We start from the raw sequence: 7,164 nt of genomic DNA on the forward strand, positions 1-7,164 counted from the left end.
ATTCCATCAAGTTTCCAATCTATTTTGTAACACTTAAGAAATTTTTTAAAATGTTTATTTATTTTTGAGAGAGAGACAGACAGAGTGCAAACGGGGGAGGGGCAAAGAGAGAGGGAGACAAAGAATCTGAAACAAGCTCCAGGCTCTGAGCTGCCAGCACAGAGCCCAATATGGGGCTTGAACTCGTGAACCTCGAGATCATGACCTGAGCCGAAGTCAGATGCCCCATCAACTGAGCCACCCAGGTGCCCCCATCAGGTTTCCAATCTTGAAGGTCTATGCTATAAAACCTTCAAAACTGATACCTCGACTTCTAGGAGGGAAGTCAAAATCCTTAAGCAGTTGGCTTTATAGACGGAAGGTATACTAGCAACAAGGTGCAGATGGGGGTGTGTGAGGCTGCCTTAGCTCCATCCGTTTCATGATATGGATAGTCACAGTGCAAATGCACGTTCCAGACCCCATTTCCCACTTCCCAGTTAATTGCCACTTTTAAGTCCCTTCTGTCTAGAAGTTCTGAAATCATAGCAGATCGGAGTCTACTAAATTGTAATGTGAAAGTGACAAAAAATTTAGATAACATATTTTACATATGAGATATCTATATGAATAGTCATAGTATTCTTTCAGGTAGATATTCATAATGATCGCTTTATAGGAAGTGGATATAAATTGTGAGGAGCGTTTATATCAAAACATAATGAACTTTTAGGCTCTTTCTCAGACTTACTCTTGTGCTAATGCTCGGTGAAACCCCCACTACTATGCAACAGAAGCATCTCTAGTGTGAGAAAGCCAAGGAGTTAGCATTAAGATCAAGAAGTTAGCTGTTTGTCACAGGTCTATCAGGTAGGAATGCTTTCAACGGCAAGGTACAGTGGGCCCAACAGAGAGTGGTTTCACCCATATTATTTACTTAAGTAATCCAGGGTTGATTTCAATGCTTCAACAATGAAATCAAAGACTCAGGCCTTTCCTTTCTTCTACTGAACCATTTTCCGTATGTTGTTCTTACATTTATCACTTCATATTTGCAAGATGGCTGCCACAGCTCCAAATTTCATATCTCTACCTAAAAGCATCCTCATCAAGAAGAAAGTGTTTGTTATTTAAGAAAAAAAAGTGAAGAAGGAAGAATGAGGAAAATCTATAAGGTACAAGAAACGCTTTTTCTCCATGTGACCCTCTCAGGGAGGAATATCTTTCCAGAAGTCCTCTGTAGAATTTGCATTATTTCTTACGGCCCAGATTTAGGTTTACATGTCCAATTATGGGCAAAGACATAGGGGGCTTCCATCATGATTCATCCCCAGGACTGGGTGAATTGCAGCCCTAAGTGGCTGTTGGGTAGACAACCAACAGTATTAGCCACAACAAAGTAATCCAAATGTGGGTTTACATAAAACAAGGACTTTGGGTTAAGTGAAACCATACATTTTTAAATGTAAACTAGATTCATGTTTTATTCATGAACTAAACAATAAGAAACAAATGTACAAAAAGATGTTCTGGGATATGCTATGCAGAGAGTACCTAGATCACTTTAACAGAGTGAGTGTGTCTGTCTCCTCTGGGCACATGAGTCTTTTGAGTGGGTAAGACCTACCTAAGTGGAGCCCATGGAGACAAGAAAAGTTATCACTTGGCAGATAAGCTGTTATGGAGGTATCTTTAGGGAGCAGAATTGCCATGTCAACTGACAGGTCTCTAAGAAAAAGGATCACTGTGGTCTAATGCAATGGATGTCTGCCTGGTAACCATTTCTTTCAGGATCTGCTCTTCTGTCTTCCATGTGAGGCTCTGCTCTGCAGACAATCCCAGGACTCCAACATCATGGCCTCTAGGGTGGGCATGTGGTCCTAGTTTGGCCAACTGAATTCTCTATTCTAGGCAGGTGAACCTGGAGGAGAAATACAGAGAGACAGATGCAGTTGGAATTAAGTCATTCATGGTAATACCTACAAAAAAAGTTCAGAGTTTCCTGCTACTGGTCGTCCCATCTCCAGTCATTCCTAGGGCTTTATTTTTCAGCACTTTCTACTCATTTATTCATCACACAATCTTTCCACGCATACCATGTCTGCTGGGCACTGTCCTAGATTCTGGAGCTAGAACTACAAACAGTAACAATGTCCCTGCCCTCATGGATCAAGCAGTCTAATGAGGAAGACCAAGGACAAACAAGTAAACAAGATAATTGCACACTGGACAAGTAATGAAAGAAAGAAGTAGGATGATGTGATGGAGACCAGCTGGGGAGGCTACTTCAGACTGCATGGTCAGGGAAGACCCCCCTTAGCTACTCAGGATCATCCTAATTATCCTCTTTCTTGCTCTTTGCAACCAAGGTCAGCTTCTGTTGCTTGCAATCAAATGCTCCTAGCAGACACATGAAACAAAAGGAATTCATCAGGCCCTATCACAACCTGCAAACACTAGACTCTAGACTATGAGTCTTTCTTATTCTGAATCCGTATGCCCAACCAATCTCTGGGTAACTAATTTTACTTACCAAGGGAAAAACATCTAGGTGATAATTAATATGCATATACCATTAATCTAGGGAGAAGGTGTTCTGAAGGGCATATGGAAGTTATCTTACAACTGCATATTCATGAAGGAGCTTTATGGTACAAATCTGACTTGTCTGAGGCTGTGGTATGAGTCAGTTCTTCCAGGGTCTGATCTCATCCCTGAATGGGATGATGGCTTCAGACAGAAAGAACTGAGAGACCAGAGTTAGTACCTGAACAATGCAGCAGGGTACCACAGCCCATGAAATCTGGCCTAGAGGGTCTGCACATCTTATCCATCATCTTTAATATTGGAAGTAGTAAATTTGGAAGTCATCTGGGCCTCATGGTATTATTGAAGGAACCTAGGTCTGAAGAAGTGAGAGCTGGCTGAAGGCCACACAGCTAGTTAGTGTTAGGGACCTGGCAATGACCCAGATTAACACTAAGGGCAGTCAGGAGCCTATGTATTTTCAGTTTGGAGCCCTGGTTGTGAGCCCCAGCTGATACAATCATGGGACAAAACTTCTTAAGATAGAACATTTTTTATTCAATGCATGGTGACCAAGGACCTGGCATGTGCTGGGAGATGGGACTAGAAACGTAGGTTTGAGTCAGATGCTGAGGAGCCTTGAGTGTCTGGCTGTAGAATACGGACTTGCCCTTAGGAACAGGGCACCCCTGAAGATTTTTGAACCAGGGAAGTGGTGTCATAAGATCTGTGTTTTGCAGAGTTGAGTCTGGTGGGGACAGGAAGGAGCTGAAGGTACTGGAGCAGGATTAGGAGGTATGAAAACAGTTTGGGTAAGGGATGATCAGGTCTTGAAGCAGAGCAATGAGAACAGAAAGGAAGAATAACATTTAAAAGGTGTTGCAGGGGCGCCTGGGTGGCGCAGTCGGTTAAGCGTCTGACTTCAGCCAGGTCACGATCTCGCGGTCCGTGAGTTCGAGCCCCGTGTCGGGCTCTGGGCTGATGGCTCAGAGCCTGGAGCCTGCTTCCGATTCTGTGTCTTCCTCTCTCTCTGCCCCTCCCCCGTTCATGCTCTGTCTCTCTCTGTCCCAAAAATAAATAAACGTTGAAAAAAAAAATTAAAAAAAAAAAAAAGGTGTTGCAGTGATATCAATAGGCCTTAGAGGAAGCGGGAGAGAGATCTGGTTTGGGGGTACCCAGGCAGGTGAGGAGAAAGAGGGCCAGACCAGCCATAGAGGTGGGGCGAGAAGAAGTAGGTGGGGAGGCAATGGATTTCATTTTAGCCTAGTTTATCCCAGGTGTCAGTGGCATATTTCCCTAGATGCGTGACTGGTGAGCCTACCAAACCACAACTTGTAAAGTAGCCTCTGATGCTACACACAGGGAGGGCATGTTGTTTCTCAAAATCCCACTGAGGACAAATGGTAGAAATGAAAGAAGTGGAACAAAAGTGGTTTCAATAGGGGCGCCTGGGTGGCTCAGTCAGTTATGTGTCCGACTTCAGCTCAGGTTCATGATCTCATGGTTTGTGAGTTTGAGCCCCACATCAGGCTCTGTGCTGACAGCTCAGAGCCTGGAACCTGCTTCTGACTCTATGTCTCCCTCTCCCTCTGCCTCTCCCCTGCTCGCGCTCTGTGTCTCTCTCTCAGAAATGGATAAACATTTTTAAAAAATGGTTTAAATAAAGCTCAGTTGAGTTGGAGGAGATGGCTGGGGTAGAGGAGAGGAAGGAGGAAGGGCAAGAATTGCAGGAGGGGGCAGGCTCAAGCCAGCGAGGAATAGATACATGGCCAGAGCGGCCACACCGGAAGGGAGAAGTTGCGAATGTGCGGAGGGAGAGGGAAAAGGTGGGAAAATGGGAGCCTGAAGTGTGGAATTACTTCTGTGTTGGAAGGGCTACAGGACCCAGCTCTTTTCTCAGGTTTTTTTCCCCCAGCTCTTAGAACTACTTGCCTTAGTTATATCCGCGCAAAAGGGTTTTAAAACCAAGAGCCTGCCTGGATGGGAGCTGGTGGGGGCGTCTCGTGGCTCACTTGATGCTCATCAATAATCATTTAAAAGACCACCTCTACCTTAAACAATTTTGTGGGGAAAACATAGAAGGTCTATAAGAGGTGCAGCTATCAGACCTCCTCCTGGTGTTTTTCTTTATCGTCTTCCTCCTCACTTTCCTCTTGGTTTCCCAGGTCAAAAGGGCAGAACTTCCTGTCTGAATTTTAAAGCCTCTGTCGCCTTGATTTTGTTCCTGGCTCAGTGGAGATGAATTCCAAGTTGAAGACAAACAATTGTGCCTTGTGAACAGTCACCGTGTGTTGAAAAGACCCCAAGTGCTTTTTTTGCAAACCTGTCTCGGAAAATTCCCAGTGGGGGAAGGCAGGAGGGTCAAATCCATCCTGGAAGAAGGAGCTCCGATTGCTCTGAGAATGTAATTTTCTAAGTAAATTTATAAAAGTCAAAAAGATCTAATAAGAACAGCGGAGCAAAGTTGATCACAAAGAGGGAAATAGCGTTCCAGAAAACAAAAACTCCCCGAGCTGCAATATTTCTTGATATTAGAAGAGTTGCTCACATACCATCAGCCTGCTGGTTGGCAGCTTGCACCCATGATCACTGGCTGGCCAGAGTTATGGTCTCTTCTGAATCATGAAAGGTGCAGCTTGAGGGCTTTCTGGGTAAACTATCATACAGTGCTGTGCAGACACACTGTGTGCCCAGCCTGTGCCGCTCGCCTGGGCGAAAACACACCTCTACTTCCAATCTCCTGGTTCTCAAGTTACTGCAGAAAAACAGTGGTCCTGGATCTGGGGAAGGACAAAGAAAGCCTCTTGAAATTCCATTCTCAGGATAGAGCTTACCTTTGCTGATATGAGGACTGATGCTCAACAAGAAACGTTCATGCAGTATCCGTTATGTTGAGATCAGCCCTCTGTGTTCCTTTTGCCAAGTCTCTGCAGAAATTATCTTCTAGAAACGGATCCCCTTTTCTCCTTTGTTCCTGCCCCAAACAGACCCCAAATAATGTATTTATCATCAACAACAAATATTTCATAAGTGTCTCCTGGATGTCATCCAGTTGTGCTAACCACCGATGTGAAATTATTTTCTAAAAGCCAAAGTGATTGGAAACTAATTTTCCTCTGGATATTTGAAGTCACCTAGAAATGTTGTCGATTCAAGGATAGATGTCGCTGTCACAGGGAGGTATTTTCTTTTTACTTTTTAAAACAAACTGTCTTAAGAATTCCCTCTCCATGCTATTTTGGGAATCCTCGGTTGAAATATGTGTTTAATTCATCCAATAAGTGTTTAAAGGGTACACTGTTTATCAGGCACTAACCTGGGTGCCGACTAACTCGGTGGTGAATAATAATAGTTATAGTTAGCATATACTGAGTACTTTCTATGTTCTCATTGCTTTAAGCATTACGTTAAAATTTTGTATGTATTCATTAATTGACTCCTAAAACACTATAATGTAGATACTATTAATTTATCGTAAATTATTGCATACTACATATTATACATTATTTTAAATGAGGAAATGAGCACAGATAGGTGCTTGCACCAAGTCACGCAGCCAGCTAACAGAAGAGCTGGGATTTGAATGTAGCAGTCAGAGCCCTGGCTCTCAGCCACCTGGAGAAGCCCTGCCCTCATGGAATTTATATTCCTAGTAGTTCAAGCATATGCTGGTATAGATTCCTTTGCAAGCACATGATGGCTTCTGAGCGGTCCATGCTCCACCGAGGTGGGGAAACCAATAGCAACAATGAGCACCAGATTTTGAATCACTCTGAAGATCTGGGCTCAAACCCTCCACAAATTACTTAAAATGTTGAGACTCCATTTATATGAGTTGACATGTGTGAATTTTCTTTGCAGACTCTGAAGCACTATATACCTGCAAGGGATTGTTGCATTAATTGCTTCTGTCTGTGAAGTTGACCCATTATGCTGTCTGTCAGCCTGGATGAGCCGCGGGTGTTTGGAGAATCACTAGGGGTTAGAATAGCAATGGCAAGAGCTCCTATAGTCCTTCTTCTTCCAAGTTTTCTCCGTGTGACTAGACGACACTTTCTGTTCATGCGCGAATGCTTTTCAATAGGAAGAGAAGTTAGGCTCAAATACGCTCAAAATTTTAAAATAATTAAAGCCGAACTGTCAGGTTCACCCTAGTTGATACCCACATTAGTAACAAATGGTCCACATATCTATCAGTACAAAGTTGAGGATATTTTTAGATAGTCTCCATGTGGGACTAGGAAGTACTTCTGTCAGTATGAAGAGTATGACATTCATCATAGATGGTAGGATTAACACTTGTCACCTACTAATGTGGGCTTAGAAGACAGAGAGCTTTTCAAAAAATCCATAAACCTTTATTCACAAACCTTTATAAACTAATCCTTGTTCTCCTCTTTCTAGTCGTGTTCTTTGGGCAAGTTACACATCTCCCTGACCCTCAGCTTCCTCATCTGTGAAATGGGGACATAATATTTACATTGCAAAATTGTCAGGAGGATTTGAGATGATACTTGTACTAGCTCAGGTTGTTGTAACAAAATCCCATAGACTGGGTGGCTTAAATTCCTCACAGTTCTGGAGGTTGGTAAGTCCAAGATCAAGGTGCCAGTGAGGATTCTCTTCCTGGATTGCAGACAACTTCCTTCTTGCCGTATC

General features: G+C 43.3%; 1 long non-coding RNA gene across 2 annotated transcripts in view; it reads left to right on the forward strand.

The window, feature by feature from the left end:
• LOC123386688 overlaps positions 1–5,062 on the forward strand; it is a 56,806-nt gene extending 51,744 nt beyond the window's left edge. For both annotated transcript variants that reach the window (XR_006600978.1, XR_006600979.1), the window contains exon 3: positions 4,671–5,062. This is a non-coding gene — a long non-coding RNA (uncharacterized LOC123386688). The remainder of the gene's footprint in view (positions 1–4,670) is intronic.
• The last annotated feature ends 2,102 nt before the right edge of the window (positions 5,063–7,164 follow it).

This window comes from Felis catus, chromosome B4 (assembly GCF_018350175.1).
Source record: "Felis catus isolate Fca126 chromosome B4, F.catus_Fca126_mat1.0, whole genome shotgun sequence".
Taxonomy (NCBI): Eukaryota; Metazoa; Chordata; class Mammalia; order Carnivora; family Felidae; genus Felis; species Felis catus.